The sequence below is a fragment of the Tachypleus tridentatus genome, chromosome 2 (genome assembly GCF_004210375.1).
Source record: "Tachypleus tridentatus isolate NWPU-2018 chromosome 2, ASM421037v1, whole genome shotgun sequence".
Classification (NCBI taxonomy): domain Eukaryota; kingdom Metazoa; phylum Arthropoda; class Merostomata; order Xiphosura; family Limulidae; genus Tachypleus; species Tachypleus tridentatus.
This window is the reverse complement of record NC_134826.1, coordinates 96,601,264-96,618,480: the sequence shown is the minus strand read 5'-3', so window position 1 is coordinate 96,618,480 and position 17,217 is coordinate 96,601,264. Positions and strand designations below refer to the sequence as shown.

General features: G+C 33.5%; 1 protein-coding gene across 3 annotated transcripts in view; it reads right to left on the bottom strand.

Annotated features, from left to right (window-relative positions):
- Window positions 1-17,217, bottom strand: part of LOC143244631 (synaptosomal-associated protein 25-like) — a 157,290-nt gene that overhangs the window by 6,602 nt on the left and 133,471 nt on the right. The window lies entirely within an intron of this gene.

The window sequence follows — 17,217 nt, the reverse complement described above, 5'->3', positions numbered from 1 at the left end:
ACCATTTAATATTTAATATAGAATGTCTTTTCGTGAGACATGTTGAAATAGTTTCTAAAGTTCTAATGATGTTTATGGATGTTGTTAACTACATCAAAATTGAATGGATGTGGCATGGTAATTTCTCGTGTTCAAGCCATTATCCAAACAACTAAACACCAGTAGCACAAAAACATTGCTAGTCTGATAACATACACTTTTGTATATACAAATAATTTTATATTTCGAATTTACCTTGGTTACTTTTGTTGTCCATGTTCGACTTGTTTTTGCTGAACAATTCTGAATCTAATATTTATATGAATTTGTAATGGCTTTTAATTCACCATACAGTAACCTATCAGATGATTAATTAATTTAGATGTGTGAATAATGTTATTTCATTGTGTTTTCGATGTCATGCAGCAAGCCAACACACACACTATACATGTTACAGATTTCGTTTATTTTCCACCAAGTGTAAAATTGAAAACAGAATCTGTAACATACAGGCCTAATGCGTTTCTTGATTGGCCATATCTACTGTTGTGAACTGCAGTTTCACCTTTTCAAGGTTAATCAGCAAAACTTAGGTCATTAAATCAAAGAGATACAGTCAGGTCTTATAAAGTCGAAATGCCATCAACATTTCACTTGTGTTAACTGGCACTATCATGCGACAGTAGATGCTACTGAACTTTAAATGTGACATTTTGCTAGTGTTAACCAACATCCTGGAGCAACAATGGTTTCTTCTAGATCCTAAGCACAATGTTTGGTGAGCGTTGATATTTTACTACCAATTTCTCCTAGACCCCAATTTAAAGCTCAATACTATATCTAAATATAGGTACCCTTTGAAGTATAAAATCTATTTGCTTGCATAATACAAAAACTTCTTACTCATTAGCTTAATAGTTTTGACACGCATAAGCTTCCATATCATCACTTGTATCAACTCTAATTAGCTCAATAATATTCATGGTTCATATCTGATATAATCAACTCAAATATATTCACGACCTCGTCAATTCTGTTATAATTATGATCTCTATTATTTCTCGTCAACTTAATTACATTCATGGCCCACATCAAACCTTATCAGCTCAAACATATTTGTAATCTATGTCACCTCTCATCAGTTCAATAACAATCCAATCCACATCAAATCTCACCAGCCCATTGAAATTAACGATACATAACAGATTTCATTAGCTTAGCTTTAATCGTGACCCCTAACAACTCTCACCAATTCAATTATATTTTTGACAGGGAATGTTATCAAAATGTGGTTGATAAAAGTATGAAGCTTGTTATTCAATAAGACCAAATATTTCTTATTTAAATTTACTCCACTGCAAAATTAACAAAACTAGAGTGCTAAGCATCATCATATTGCTTATAAACCTTCGTCACTACAAGAGTGTCACATTGTATGTTTAAAAGTAGTTATGTAGTTCTTAGACTTATTCAGATGAATGCACTGATTGACTGCCTCAGGCACGGAGGAGGGGGAAGACATGGAGATGATGACGTCATTATTCCACCAAGTGTTACCAGAGGATACAATGCCAGGGACGTGTTGTTAGGCTGCCATGATAGACAGACATGATGTAAACGTTCCATGAAGTGGAACTGTAATTATGATGAGGTCATCTTACAATGGCTAGATTTAATACAGTCACTTAATGAATAAAATACTAATTCATTAGTTCTGTACTTATTAACAGTTTTTAGATGTTATCTTCTATAAGTAAATCACGTGCCATCCCGAAAAGGATGCTTATTTAAATTGTAAATAATTTAAAACTTACTGTTTCACTAGTACGTCTTTACACTATTCACATAACTAATAACTGAGAGTAGTGCTTTTATAAGCAGAAGGCGTTGAGCTCATTGTCTCCATGCATCAACAATGTCCACATTTAATTACACGTAAAATTTTTATTGATTTTAACATAATAGAAATCTCTTGACATCATGGTTTTTAAACTGTGTTCATCTGAAGCAAGTAAGACTTTTGTTTCTACAAACTATTGTTTCTTTCATTTAAACTTATAAGTTTTCCAAATTAATATAAGAATCTTTAGTTATAAATCAAGTGATTGTTTCAGACTTTTTGGTGACCATAAATTATATTTCCATGTAAACATTACACAATTCATACAGACAAAACTTTAGGTACTACCGGTATAAGTACTATAGTTTATAAATTTATTAGATTAGCTTTCATATAAACTATTTTCATCCCAAATCAGTATGTAAGATCTTATATAGTTTTTATTTAATAGTGAACACTTCTTGTACTTTAAAATAACAACAAAAAATATTACATACTTCAGCCAGTGTAATTAAACATTGTTAGAAACCACAAAGGTCATCACATGATCACCTACTATACCCATATAATGTTTTATATGTTTTACTATCTTTAATTTTAACATCTACTTAATAAGCTCTGTAATAAATAGTTTTGCTACTTAATGAATGTGTTTAATCACTATTATAGAATAGTAGCACTAACCTTTTTATTATTATAAGTCTTTGCTGACAGACATAACTGAATTTTCGTTTAAAGTATAGATGTAATTCACATCACATTCATGTTCAAAGTCATTGTGTCAAGTAGGACGTACTAAATTGAATATTGTGTTCTTTCTAACTAATGTTATTAACATTGAATGCAAATGATTAAAAGGTCAACACAAACAATTACTAAATGACATTTCACCCTTATGGTATGTTGACCTTTTATTAAGAAGTGAGGGAAGTGATAGAATTCAAAATGTTATTTCCTCATTAACATTGTTGATATTTAGTCTGATGACCTTATGGAGTTTTGGTTTTTTTATTAATCACAAAGCTACACAATGGGTTATCCAGTTTCTAGCAGCGTGAGTCCACAAACATACCTCCATATATACCTCCGTATATACAACGAACTATATACAGTAAAAATTCGATTCAATTCTACTTTTAATATAAACTCTACATTAATATAATGTTCACTTTACAAAACACTAAACATGTATTGACACATTTCAGTTAATTATATTTTTGTGTTCAATTAGGCTCCAATTTCTAAAAATGTTTTTATAAATGTTTGTAAGTAAACAAACACCAAATAAGATGAATGGCATATTTACTGAAATATATATTAACAACAACTTCTATATACACTGTTTACGTAACTTTCTCTGTTCATACAATTTTTGTCTATATTAGTATTCTTTTGTTTCAACTCACTGTATAATATATAAATGACCGAGTCTAATGCTTATATTTCAACAAGTTTCATAGTTTCGAACAATCGGTCAGAAATTCAGATAGTATCGGTCATCTTAGAATAATTTTTCAAAATGAAAGCTCGATTGATTTCTAATTTTAATAATGACTTAGACTACATAAACACGTGAAATGTACGAGGTTTTGATATACTATACAACGAACTATATACAGTAAAAATTCGATTCAATTCTACTTTTAATATTTAATCACGTGAAATGTATGATATTTCTTTATACACTTGAATTATAATGTTTGTTACAAGTTCAGTCTAATTATTATTTTAAATATGTCATGTTATAATGTTTTGAAAAGAACATATTTGGAAACAGTGTTGCAATGTGTCAGATAAATAGCAATAGAACGAGTCATAGACAGACAAGACAAACGTCTCTTCTGAGTTGACCAAGCTATTTTGGAATACACAGTCAAATTTGGGTCGCTTATTGATATAAAAATGGCAATCAAATCAGTCTAACTTTAGTATGAATTCTACATCCCTGTGATTATGGAGTCGTATCGTTCTACTAGTGACAACCAATTCCTTTAATGTAAGTATGATTTTTTATCATATTTCTGAACTAAACGAAACAAGTACTGTTACAGATCTATTTCGTTATTGATAACTTGCATTTATATTTATTTAGGATTTGGTCCAACTATTCACAAATTAAGTTGTGATGATCTAAATGAATTAGAGAGAAATGCATATCTACAATTAGGCTAAATTTACTTCCATGGCCTCGATATGTTGAAGAGACTGAAAACTTAGGGGCTTGGATTACTGCAAGTTATTTTCATGTTATTTAAACGGATTAATACGATTTTCTGTATAAAATGGTATGATTTACTTCTTTCTTTTACAGATACTCTGTGATGAAGGCATGCAGACTTCATGAGATGTCAAACACTCATCTAGTGAGAAAGGACATTATGTTTTCAATGCTTATACATAATTCACACACTTGAATTTAATTTAATTTACAAAATTGTATTTAGTACTATGATTTTCTGCCTTTTAAAAGTTTCTACTAAATGTCCCTGCAAAGAAGACGGAGGTTTTATTGTTAGAAAGTTAGCGATTAAGAGAAATAATCAGTATAATGCAGCTGCTACAACACACAATGTAACAATTAATTCCTAAATCACACCGACTCGCAAACATTATGGGCATGCTTTATAAGAACATTCAAAACATAATGGGCAAGACAAAAATTACCTAAACAATAGAGTTAGAGTTAGGGTATGTGTTTGTTCAAATGATCTGGACAAACTAATAAGCATTTGTTTAAAGAACAAGAATCTGCTTTCAGCCGAAATGATTTTAACCAATGTCGAAAATGTCAATCAAAGCAAAAAAACAACAAAAAACACATACTCTTAGATAACTCATTTAAAGTTTAAGTTATGACACTGGAATTACCAGTAGGCAGCTTTAGACGCAAATTCTCTACCTCTGTTGTGCTAAGGCTATAATACTAGTCTTAGCATCATACAGAAGAAATCCAAATTATAATAATATTAGAAATCGACAAACACCACTGTTGACATATATGGTTAAACATTTACACACCTTACCTAATGTTTCTGAAAAACCTTTTGGAGTGAAAGAAATTGCTAACTTTGTGTTGTTTAAATGTTCAAATACATATTGCTTCTTCGGGTAATTTCAACCAAGTAATTTATAAAGGCTTTTCATATCCTGATAAAAGGTTTGATACTATCACAAGAATGAAATGTTTCATCGGGATAGTTTCTTATTGATCATGATGTAACAAGGAACTTAATATTTTAAATATGTATCATTATTCGAGTTATTGTAGCGTGTGTTAAAGTAACAAATATTTGAAAGGTACAACCGATGTGGTTAGAGAATCAAAAAGTAAGTAGATTTCGTAATATTTTAAATATGTAAACTAGTAGTTATATGATCATACCTCTTTTGTATTTATATGTTGCACAGCATCTGTTCTTCACACGTCTGAGGATGATGTCGAAATATGTAGTGTTTATTTTACGACTGTTTATTTTTTCTATATAAGCAAATTTAATTGTATATTACATAACGTTAAGTATTTTAAAATATCTTAGTCGTCAAGTGGTAAGGCCCAACATCATTTATAAATAGTTGAAAAAGTGTGGTTGTGACAGTAAAAATTTTCAGAATGAGAATAATTGACAATTATAATTTCATACCAATGTAAGCTTTGAGGGGTCTGTTCCGGTGTCCCGTCCGGTTCACTAATTTGTCCTGATTGAAACTGAATTGTCTCGTAATGTCCCGGTTTTTGATGAAAAGACATAAACTCCAAACAGGATAAACGGAAATTGTTAAAATCTGCATAGAGTCCTGACTTGGTGTTAACAAAAAATAATTTTTAAGTTTTCATTTTATTAGTTGATGGGTAGAGGGAGCCATAATGCTGTAGCATGCAAATTTTGAAAGGTATTGCACCAGACGAAATTCACAGACAGTTGATACGGTACCTGTACAAGTATAATGATTCATCAGGGGGCTGCTATTCGCGCGTAACGGTAGTGGACAAGCGGCGAGCGGCAGCATATGCAAAACTTTCTTTCAGTAAGTGTTTGTGCTTTGTGACTGCTTTATTTATTACAGTATTTATTATATTACTCACACTGTACATGCTGAATTATTTTCGTTCTTTTATTTTAGAAATTAATCTTAGTCATACTGTCCAAAGCTGGTAAAAGAAAGTGCACATTCAACAGTGAATTGCAAAAAGAATATCCATTCTTGAAAAAAAAAATTATAGCAAGGAGGACATAGTCGAATGTTTGCAGTGTTTATCTAAGTTCTCTGTTTCACATGGTGGCCGCTCAGACATAAAATACCATTTAAAAAGTGCTAAACATGCAGCTAGTCTTTCAGTGGCTGCTCAAGGTTCAAGAGTTGATGAGTAAGAACTTAGTAAGTTGAAAACTAGCCTGAAAGGAAGATGAGATAACAACTTTATTCCTCTTGGTCCAAAAAATACTCAGTGTGCTAGAGGAAGAGGGAGATGCAAGGTAGACTTGATTAGGAATGAATTTATCAGTTTTTATTATTGCTGCCTGTCTTACATTGAGCTGTGGGAAAACAGTTTTAGTAATGGGGAATACTTTGTTTGGACAAAAAACAGTGTTTTCGTGTGGCCTCACATAGAAGCAGCTGTTGAAAAAATAATGAAATGCTTGGAAATGTTGCAATCAATATTGATGATCTGTTTGATGAAGTTGTTCTTACTAAATCCTTCTGGTCATCAAAATGTGACGAATGGAAAGCAAAAGAAATTGTTTGTTGTTTTTTGAATTTCGCACAAAGCTACTCGAGGGCTATCTGTGCTAGCCGTCCCTAATTTAGCAGTGTAAGACTAGAGGGAAGGCAGCTAGTCATCACCACCCACCACCAACTCTTGGGCTACTCTTTTACCAACGAATAGTGGGATTGACCGTCACATTATAACGCCCCGACGACTGAAAGGGCGAGCATGTTTGGCGCGAAGGGGATGCGAACCCGCGACCCTCAGATTACGAGTCGCACGCCTTAACATGCCGGGCCTAGCAAAAGAAATAGATTGTGAAACAAAACGGGTAGAACTTTTCAATAACTTCAAAGATCAAAGTATTTCTGTACTTAATCTCAGGCAAGTTATGATGTACCTTTATTGTTTACCAGGCACTTCTGCTCCTGTTGAAAGAGTATTTTCAGTATTTTCTTGGTCTCAAGAAAGAGGTCTAATGGATGAATCAACAGTAAAAGGACTTTTACATTATAAACTCAATATTGGCTTGGGTTGCAGTGAGTTCTTTAAAAAATAAAAAAACTAACAGAGATTTTTTGAAGAAAGTTCATTCAAGTGAAAAATATGAATGGTCACAAAAAAGTGTTCAGTGAAAAATTAATGAAATTTTGATGTTCCTTCTTTTTGTGGCAGCATTAAAGCTTAAGGGGAATTAGGTTATGAATGCACTTCTTTATTATACCAGCGCCGGTACCTATAATAAAAATTGAAAACTGTCCCGGTTTGAGGCTTGAAATCTATGGTGAGCTTATACCTATGTCTTTATCACTGTTGCTGAAAATAAAGTATTAGAAGAACTGCAGAAATAATATTTCCTTCATTTTTTCAATATCAAGAAAAATCAGGAATATTGAGGCCTATACTGGATGCCAGTTTTTTTACTCTTTTAACACCATGTCAACACCCATAAGATAAAAGTTTCTGGACTGGCGCTGTCAATGATGAAAATATTATGTTTTTGACTTTCATAAGAGATGTACAGGTAAGAAAAAAATAATATTATCATTGTTGACTGTATCAAAATTTTAAGTTATATTTGTTTAGTTTTTATTTAGGTACTACTGATCAGCCATAAACATACTTCAATGGTGCTGTCTTCCATTCAGGAAAGTTTTTCTCGCAACCTGTAACATACATCCATTCAGGTACACAAAAATTGTTTTAGCATGCAGGGCTGTAAACAGAAAGAATTATATATCACCTCGATCAATATCTTTTCATACTTACTCACGGAAACCTTATGGCCAGCAACTACAGACAAGTAAGTATACAACGGGTAGATTACATACAGAAACCCAAGAGTGTCATGATCGAACACACCAATTAATAGTGGTGAGAAACAAATCCTGAATTATAGAGAAGATGGATTCTGTAAGGTGCTACTATCATTGATGCAATACATGTTATGACTCTGATGCACAGAATGTAGTTCTAAGTAAACCCATGAGTTTTGTTAGGAAATGTACATTAGAGAGAAAACAAAAACTCGAAGCTCTAGGGTACAAGGTCATGGGAACATGAGTTTATAAAAATGAAACCTAATGATTCAGACTTGATAAATTTCCTTAGTGACTATATGGTAGTTTTTCATCTGGATGTACATGATGCCTTCCTATGTAGGGGGAGTTAATGCAAAATGACTTTTTTGTGATATAAAATAATGAAAAAAGGTCAGTAAGTGGACTTCAGATCACTAAATCCGTGGCAAAGAAATACTGTAAGTATTCTGTTGGATATTCTACCATCATAAATTACTCTGATTTAAAACTCTATTTTGGATCCGCAAAACATACATTTCTAGCTCCAAGGAAACTATTAACCAGTTTTACCATTTAAAAGTAATTGTAAACTAACCTTTCCTTTATGAAAATCATGTGTGGAATGCAGATAACTGCTATTATATAACCACTGCAATGACTAGAGAGCTATCTTTAGCACCTGGACACCAAAGAAGTAAAAAAGCAGTCAAGTGTGGCTACCAGGTAATAAAAATGAGATTTATCATTTTCCTATCAAAGCTAGATATGATTATTATGAACTGATATATATACTGATAAGTTTCTTCAATTAAATTAATAAAGTTCTGATTGGTCCCCTCATTGTAACATGATGTTAACCAATGACAAAAATAAAGGACAGCAATTGATCCCTAATCCAGAAAAAAAGGTCAGCTTCAAAATTATATTTTAATCCTATTGGGGGATGTTGTAGTGTGTCTTAGGACAAACTACAGCTTGCCAAACAACATCACTTAAAAAAGTATCGGTCTTTAATGAATGATAATACTAAAATTATAACGTATGTCACACTGGAAACATAAACATGAAAAATTAAACCAACATCTTTTGGGAATTTTCACAACAGCACAGGCTTGTTTGAAGTTATACATTGGGGAAATTTAGGTACATCTGTATGATATTATGAAAGACAACAATATGCAGTGATACAAATAGAAGGATTTTAACAGAATGATAGACCATGTGTAATTAAAAATCTTGCATTCAAATACTTAGTCACTGGATATATTTATGCATGTGTTTGTTTAAATAACCATGTTCGAGTGACTTATCTTTAACATGCTGATTGTCATAAGTGAAAACAGATGGCACAGTACATTCTTTACATTCTATAGAAAACTGGTAAAGGACTCTATCCCTACCTATGTAGTGACGATAGACTGTTAAAGGAGAACTTTACCACCATTTATAAACAGGTGATTGAGGAACCAAAGACATTGAGAAATCTGCTGAAAATTCCTTGTTATAATCTGGAATTGTTTGTATCTTCCAAGGTCAATCAACTTCCAAAATTGATTTTATCCTGTCCCCTTACTAATAACAATTATTATCGCTGTAGTGTGAAAACTTAGATGTAATATATGAATGGATGTATAAATAAATAGTTTTTATATGTTGTACTTACAATATCTTTCATTTATTCATCATGACACACACACACACATTTAGAATTATACAACATCAAAAGGTGTTTGTGTATTATCTAAAAAAACATGAAACCAGATTAAAGGAAAAATTCCCAGAGCTAAAAATGAATTTATTTTGTGTTTGGGAATGTTCTCTACATATTTTAAAGAGTAATGTTCCCATGACAAAAAGCAGAAACTTAGATGATTCATATAATTATTGAGAGAGTTGGTTGTCAAGAAAGCATTACTTTAAAATAACTAACTTAGTAATACAAAAAAGCGCGGTTTTACCATTACTTGTAGTATCAATACTTTCATTAATTGTTGGTTTGACAGGATGGGCTATTGGTAAAGTTGGTTGGTTGGTTTGATGTTTTATGGCATAAAGCAACTGGGCTATCTGCGCCAAACATTCGGTAAAAAGATATAGTAAAATTCATAAAAGAAAATTAAGGTAAAACAAAACAAAGTTTAAAAAACATAAATAGCATTAAAACAAATTTTTACATCTAGTCTACAGCGATAAGAGAAAAACTATAGTAATACAAGGAATGTAATGTAAGGAAAGACATACAAGATGTTAGGAAGCAATCAGTGTTTTGATGTCATCCAGATTAGAACATAAACCTCGACAGTTCCATTGTATCAGTGTGACCATTTTTATTTACGTGTAGGCAAATTGGGTGGAGAACCCTTCTGTTTACGACCACGTCTTTTTTCTTTACTGTCTTTATTCGAGGGAGGTCTATGAACCTCCATGGATCCTGCCCTAGGTCGATTGGGTAGGTCTTTGCTGTTGGAAGAGGATTCTACCGACTGAAAACGTGAACGAATGATCGTTTTGCATCTTGAAGTGGGAGAAGAAGATGTACCAGGGGAAATTCCCGTACCTGGAACCAAAGGAAATGGATATTGGGATTTACTGGAATGTATGTTAAGGACAGAGATGGGTGTTGAAGGTGATTCACCAACGTTTTTAACTATGGAGGTCAAAAGACTTTTAATTTGGTTTGAGAACGATTCTTTTGGAGGCACAGAGAGATCCGTTTGCACTCCCACTGTAATTGTGGAACGAAGTGCAGCAGCATACGTCTAAGATGAAGTGATGGACAGCAACTTTTGAGCCCCAGGGTAAGAAATGTTTTGAATCATTTTCAAACGCTGCACCTTTTTTTATTCCAACCATTTAGAGCAAGAACGAAAGTAGGACGAGCAAGAGCCGATGCAGTTGATGCAATGACAGTTCGTTTCATGCTCATAAGCATCGTGGTCCTTGCCACTGCAACGAGCACACGTCAAGGAAAAACGACATGACGTCTTCAAGTCAGCAAACTGCTAACACTGGAAACATCTGAGAGGGTGTGGAATGTATGGCTATACCCTGCAATTAAGACAACTTGCCTTGATGGTGGCAGGTGGATGTGGTGATGTAAATGGCAGAATAAGGGACTTGGTCGGCATCATAATTTCATCTTTGTGAGTGGAGATACGCCTCACTGCAGAAACTCCTTAGGTAGAGAAACCAGCAAGAACCTCTGACGCGGGAATGTTCTTCAAATCCCTCTCAACAATAACTCCTCGTGATTAATTCAAAATAGCATGAGGTTTAACCTAATAGGTATATCCCCAATCGTCCTTGAGTGCAAGAGGATTTCACTGTGTTGAGATGTGAATGTTTCCACTAATATGTCACCACAGCAAAGCTTCTTTACTGACTTTGGAGAGCCAGCAAATCCCTCTAGTCCCTTCTGAATGAAAAAGGAGACATTTGCCCTAAAGGTTTGTCTGAAATAGAATGTAGTATAAGAGAATATGGTGCAACAGGTGTTACAGATGATGAAGATTGCTGCTCAGAATCTTCAAGACGTGGGCGTTTACCTATGAACTGTTTCTTCACTATTTTATTTAAGTTTTTATTTGGAGGATCCATAATAAAAAAGGAATATTTCGGTGCCTACTGACTCCACCAACTATTGAGCCCTTCGAGTGCCAAAAAAGAACACTGCAGCAACGTTTCCAGGGTTTTGTGAGCACTTTACCCAAACACCAGCATCAGACACAATGTCCACAACACCTGTTGAGAACATCCAACAACGGTACTTGGTTGACCTTAGCCCAAGTGAAACAGCTAATTGACACAAGGGGGCCACCCCAAGACCACCTATCTACAAGTATTCAAGGCCCAAGTGGTGTGTTAGGGTTGGACCCCTCATTACCAGGATCCTCTCTTCCTCTTTACGGGTCACCTCGCACGGCAAACACGTGGGTGGATGTATAGATCCCATAGGAAGTAAACTGAAAGAACAGAACCTTCCCTGGGAGGACCCTCACCACACCGAGGGGTATTGGTAAAAATGTTGAAATCTATAAATGTGGTAAAAAGAATGGTTTTAGTTCCTGAAGTTTAAGATATACTGGTACATAAGGTATACAACTCTATAAATAATGATATGAATTCAGTGACACCAAATGAGATATTATTCATAGATAATAAAGCCAGGATGATAAACCAGCTACAACAATGTTATCAGATCTTTTATTTGCAAGCCATGGAACCCATTAAAATTAAAATGGAATTTAATTAACAATGGAAGGCTGATTTGATGGATCTCTCTAACCGAAATCAATTTAACAATCGGTTCATATATTTCGTCATGTGTATCAATGTGTTTCCTAAGTATACATGATTTGTTCCACTAAGACATAAGAAAGGAACATCTCTTATAAAACATTTCAAACAGAGTTTAAAATGGTAAAAATCTTTTAATCTTCACACCAATGCTGGAAGAGAAATTACTGTCTGTTTCAGCACTGTTTCAAGAAACGAGACTTTTACTTTTTTATTACACATAATGAAAGAAAAGTGTCTATAACAGAAATATTTAATCACACTTTTAAAACTAGAATGTGGCACTAATTTATTCATCATGGAATTTATAAATATATCAATGTATTGAATCATCTGGTCTGTACTTATATTCAATTGCACCATAAGAGCATTAAAATGAGATTAATATATACATGGGGTGGACAAAAAAAGTAGCTCCCTTGAAAATGTTGTCAATTTGTTATATCTTTTATTAGATAAAAGAAAAATATATAAAATTATATGTTTTTAGAATGCAGTCGATGAGATTCGTTCAAATCTGATCTCAAATCCTAATTTTAACACTGGCTTTCATAAATACCTGAACTTTTCATGTTTTTGGTTACATTTTCTCATAAAAAGTGTTGTGCACTTAGGAGGATATCAGCTCTTTGCCTTTCACCTTACATCTAATCTAGCTGCTAGATATTTACACTTTAATTTGGTGTATGTGTGTGTGTGTTTTTTTTTTTACAGCAAAACCACATCGGACTATCTGTTGTATTAACCAAGGAGAAACGAACTCCTGATTTTAGCATTGTAAATCTGTACACATTAATTTGATGAAATAGGGAAATTTACAAATTGAAATACATATTGTTAGTGCCTTACCCAACAGTATAAAATGTTCTTGCTTATGCAGAATTCCAGTCAATTTTAGAAATTAATCAGTTTAGAAGGATCACAACTGATATCCAAAAAGTTATGAACACACAAGACATTTATTCAATACTCTTGCAAGATTTGTGTACATGAAAGAAGTTTGGAGGTGTGTTTGTCAGTGTTCAACTACTTGATTATGCAGAAAACAATTCTACGTCATCAATTTATACCCGAGTCAAAAACGTGGTACTCACTGAATCTGCATTTACTTTGTTGAGATAACAAAAATATAATATTTTAATGCATTAAGATTGTCTTCACATAATCTCAACATAAACAAACTCATCAAAAAGAAATGTCAAATGTGGATTTAGAAGAAAACAGCATCGGAAGGACCGTATTCGTATGTGAACAATATTGTATATATTATATTTATTATGTTTCAAAATGGAAAGTGTTTTCTAAATTTGGCTTCTGCAGTGATGTTAATAATATATTTATTAATAATTTTATTGCAACACGTTTTCATGTAAATACGGTCTTAATAGCTGTCTTTATATGTAGATCAGATTTCAAATCTGTATTATGAGAAAATTAATAAATCGTAGAAAGAAATGTTTATCCAGAATTTTCATAATGTTAAATCAATAATAGTTTTACCAGTAATAAAATCTAGATATTGTGACATGCTGAGGCAATGTCGTCCATTTATAGAAACACTACACTTAGTAACTAGTTATACAGATAGCATAAAAACAAACTGCTGAAACAGTAAGTTTTATGTTAAATCAGAGATTAAGATAAGCATTCTTTTCAGGATGATAAGTGCTTTTACACATTTATATAATTAAATATAGACCTAATGAATTAGTAAGTTAATGAAAAGACTAATTGTTTATAAATTTAGCTACTCATTATATGTTGAGACATTTATAATTATCTCATCATGAGTGTAATTTCATTTCTTGAAACTATGACGTCATGCCTGCCTGTCATGGTGGCTTAGTAACACGACATATGGTTCAACTTTGTGGATCTATGACGTCACTGTCACTAATTACATCATTGTTTCTACACTCCCCTCTCCCTCCCCTCCGCCTGAGGTCGATAGGCATATGGAGCTCTCTGACAGTGTGTTGCTCAAGTGACCAGGTAACTATTTATAAACAAAACTTACACAATTATGTAGCTTTTAGTAAAACTGATCACAAACAACATAATGAAAGGCTTGGTTACATGACTACAAGAGTTGATCTCAAAATTCTGTGCTCTAGAATTTGGTCCTGCATCATTCTAATACTTTAGAGGGTAAATGAGGAACTATTTCAAGGTTTAAAGAGAATCAGTTTAGCACTTGCCACTTCTTCATTCAATCCTTGTTTTTACTTGCACCTACACCCTTGTACAAATTAATTGAAACAAGACGGAAAATTACGATTTTTTCAATTTTTTGCGTTTTATTTCTGAGAATTCAAAAATTACTCACAAATTAATACATGATATGACCGCCTTTATTTTTCAGAAGATCATTAATCCGCTTTGGCATCGAGTCCACGAGTTGACTGGAATCTTTACTAATTATTGGATCGCGGTACCACACCTCAATTATGGCCTTAATTAGTTTATCTTTCGTAGTACAGTCTTTTCCCCGAAGTTTTTCTTTACAAATCGCCCAAAGATTTTCAATAGGATTTAAGTCCAGAAAGTTTCCAGACCAGTCCAGCACCTTTATTCGCGTTGTAGTCATAAAATTCTTCACAAGTTTCGATGTGTGGCACGGAGCCAGATCTTGCTGGAAAATGCCAGATCCATTTGGAAATCTATTTTTCATTTCTGGAACGACTCTTCTCTGCAAAACTTCGATGTACTGTGGTCCTCGCATCATACCCTCTACGATATGTAATCCTCCGACGCTATAGTAGCTGAAAAAGCCCCAAAACATCTTCTTCAATGGATGTTTTACAAACTGACTGATGTGAGATTCTTGACGTTTCTCACCTGGAGATCTGCGAACATGCAGACTTCTTTGACCCTGTACGAAGAAATGAGTCTCGTCACTGAATAACACCTTCCTCCATTGTTCTTGCGTCCAGTTCTTGTATTTCAGACCCCATTGATACCGTTTTTGCTTCATTGAGTTGGTAAGAAGTTGTTTTTTGACTGGTCTCCTTGCCCTTCTAACGCAATTTCGAAAAATTTCGTCATATATCCCAAAAATAGATCGACCGTACTGCAAAACACAGCTAATGACGCCGTCTGTGTGAAAAAATCACTATTAAAGGAAATCAGCGGGTCCAGCGAGCCTACACCGGCCGCTATGCTGAAAATAGTGTAAAATGACCATTTGTTTCAATTAATTTGCACAAGGGTGTATACTAATAGTAGGCATAATAATATTTTAAAGTTTTGATGGACAAATACAAAGTATGACTTATTTATGTAACTTACTGCATTTTGTTAGGTGTGGTTAGAGAGCTAGATAGAGTACGATAGAGCATTATATTTTAACAGTATCATTTTAAAACTCATGAATAATGTTAAACAAAAAATTACAAATCCTATATAAATTCTAACCTAAATCTTTCTTTATAGTCCAGATCGTTGTATCTTTGCACAGTTAATGCTGATAAATTCCATTCTATATAAATCCTATCATTCAACCTTTATACCCATCCACGTGATCAAAACGTGATGTAATATTAAGTGTGTTCTATTGAAGCATATACTATTTCTTTAATCCATTTTTATTACATTGTTTTAAATGATGAACCTTAATTTCTTATTTGTGTTTGAAATTAGGAAGAACATAAATAGGATTTAGGCAGAGAAATACAATTTAGACTGCAGGACCGTATTTGGACAGAGGATAATACTTGGATAAAAGGATATGTTTTGGATAGGGCTTAGTACTTGAACAGATGATAGAATTTGAACAGGGGCTACTATCTGGATACAGGATAAGCCTTGGTACAGACAACTAAAGAAATAATATATTCATCTATTTCTTATAAATTTAAATTACACCATGTAACACAAATTTTGTTCCTGGATAGCATGTGTTATTTCTTAATTACTCATGTTGTAAAAGTACAGAAAATAGCCATTATTCTCTTCAAACTTTTCTTTTGTGTCCTGGATAATCAAATTTAGAAATTAACCTACTTTCTATGAAAAACGGGCAACTTTGCACATTTTCATTTGCATAAGGTCATGTGAATCAAGATTTACATGTATTTATACTAAAGTTATAAAGAAATGAACAAAAATGTTTAGAAGTGAGTAGTTTTTCGAGATTCGCGACTGTAATGCATGTGTATGTGTTTTTCTTATAGCAAAGCCACATCAAGCTGTCAGCTGAGCCCATCGAGGGGAATCGAAACCCTGATTTTAGCGTTGTAAATCCGTAGACTTACCGCTGAACTAGCGGGGTGCACTACTGTAATGTAAATCCCTTTCACGTATTAGCCCCAAAATATAGTGTCCCATCATGTTTTCGTTATAAGCTCCCAGGTCACAAAAGCAAAGTTTGAAGATAAAAATAGATCTTTTCCATTTAGTTTAGGCATAAGCAATTGGGAAATAACACTTTCTGCCCAGGAACAAGAAAAGGTAAAAATTTTGTTACATTGTGTTATAAGTAGACTAGTATAAGGTATTTATCTTATAAGGGTTTGAATGAACTTTTTGAATATCTGCAAGTGGATTATTCAGGATTTCTTGACCTCTATAATTCATTAATTGAGTGTTATCACTTAGGTGGATTTAAAAGACTTTTATTTTTCTCGTGTGTGATTCATATCAAATTATTTTAATATTATTATATTGTCTTATTCTCTGGTATGATGGGATATATCAGATTGATTAGTTTTATGGGGCCTTGTTTATCCATTTTGTTCCTGAATTCTAACTTTTATTTTTTTACTTCTACAATATTTTAGAGTCCACATTTACAAGGAATGTTGCAAGTAATGTTCGTCCTTTTTATTGGATTTGATACAAACCAGCCACTAACTACGATGGTATTGTATTGTGGTTGGCATGGCCAAGCGCGTAAGGCATGCGACTCGTAATCCGACGGTCGCGGGTTCGCGCCCGCGTCGCGCTGAACATGCTCGCCCTCCCAGCCGTCAGGGTGTATAATGTGACGGTCAATCCCACTATTCGTTGGTAAAAGAGTAGCCCAAGAGTTGGCGGTGGGTGGTGATGACTAGCTGCCTTCCCTCTAGTCTTACACTGCTAAATTAGGGACGGCT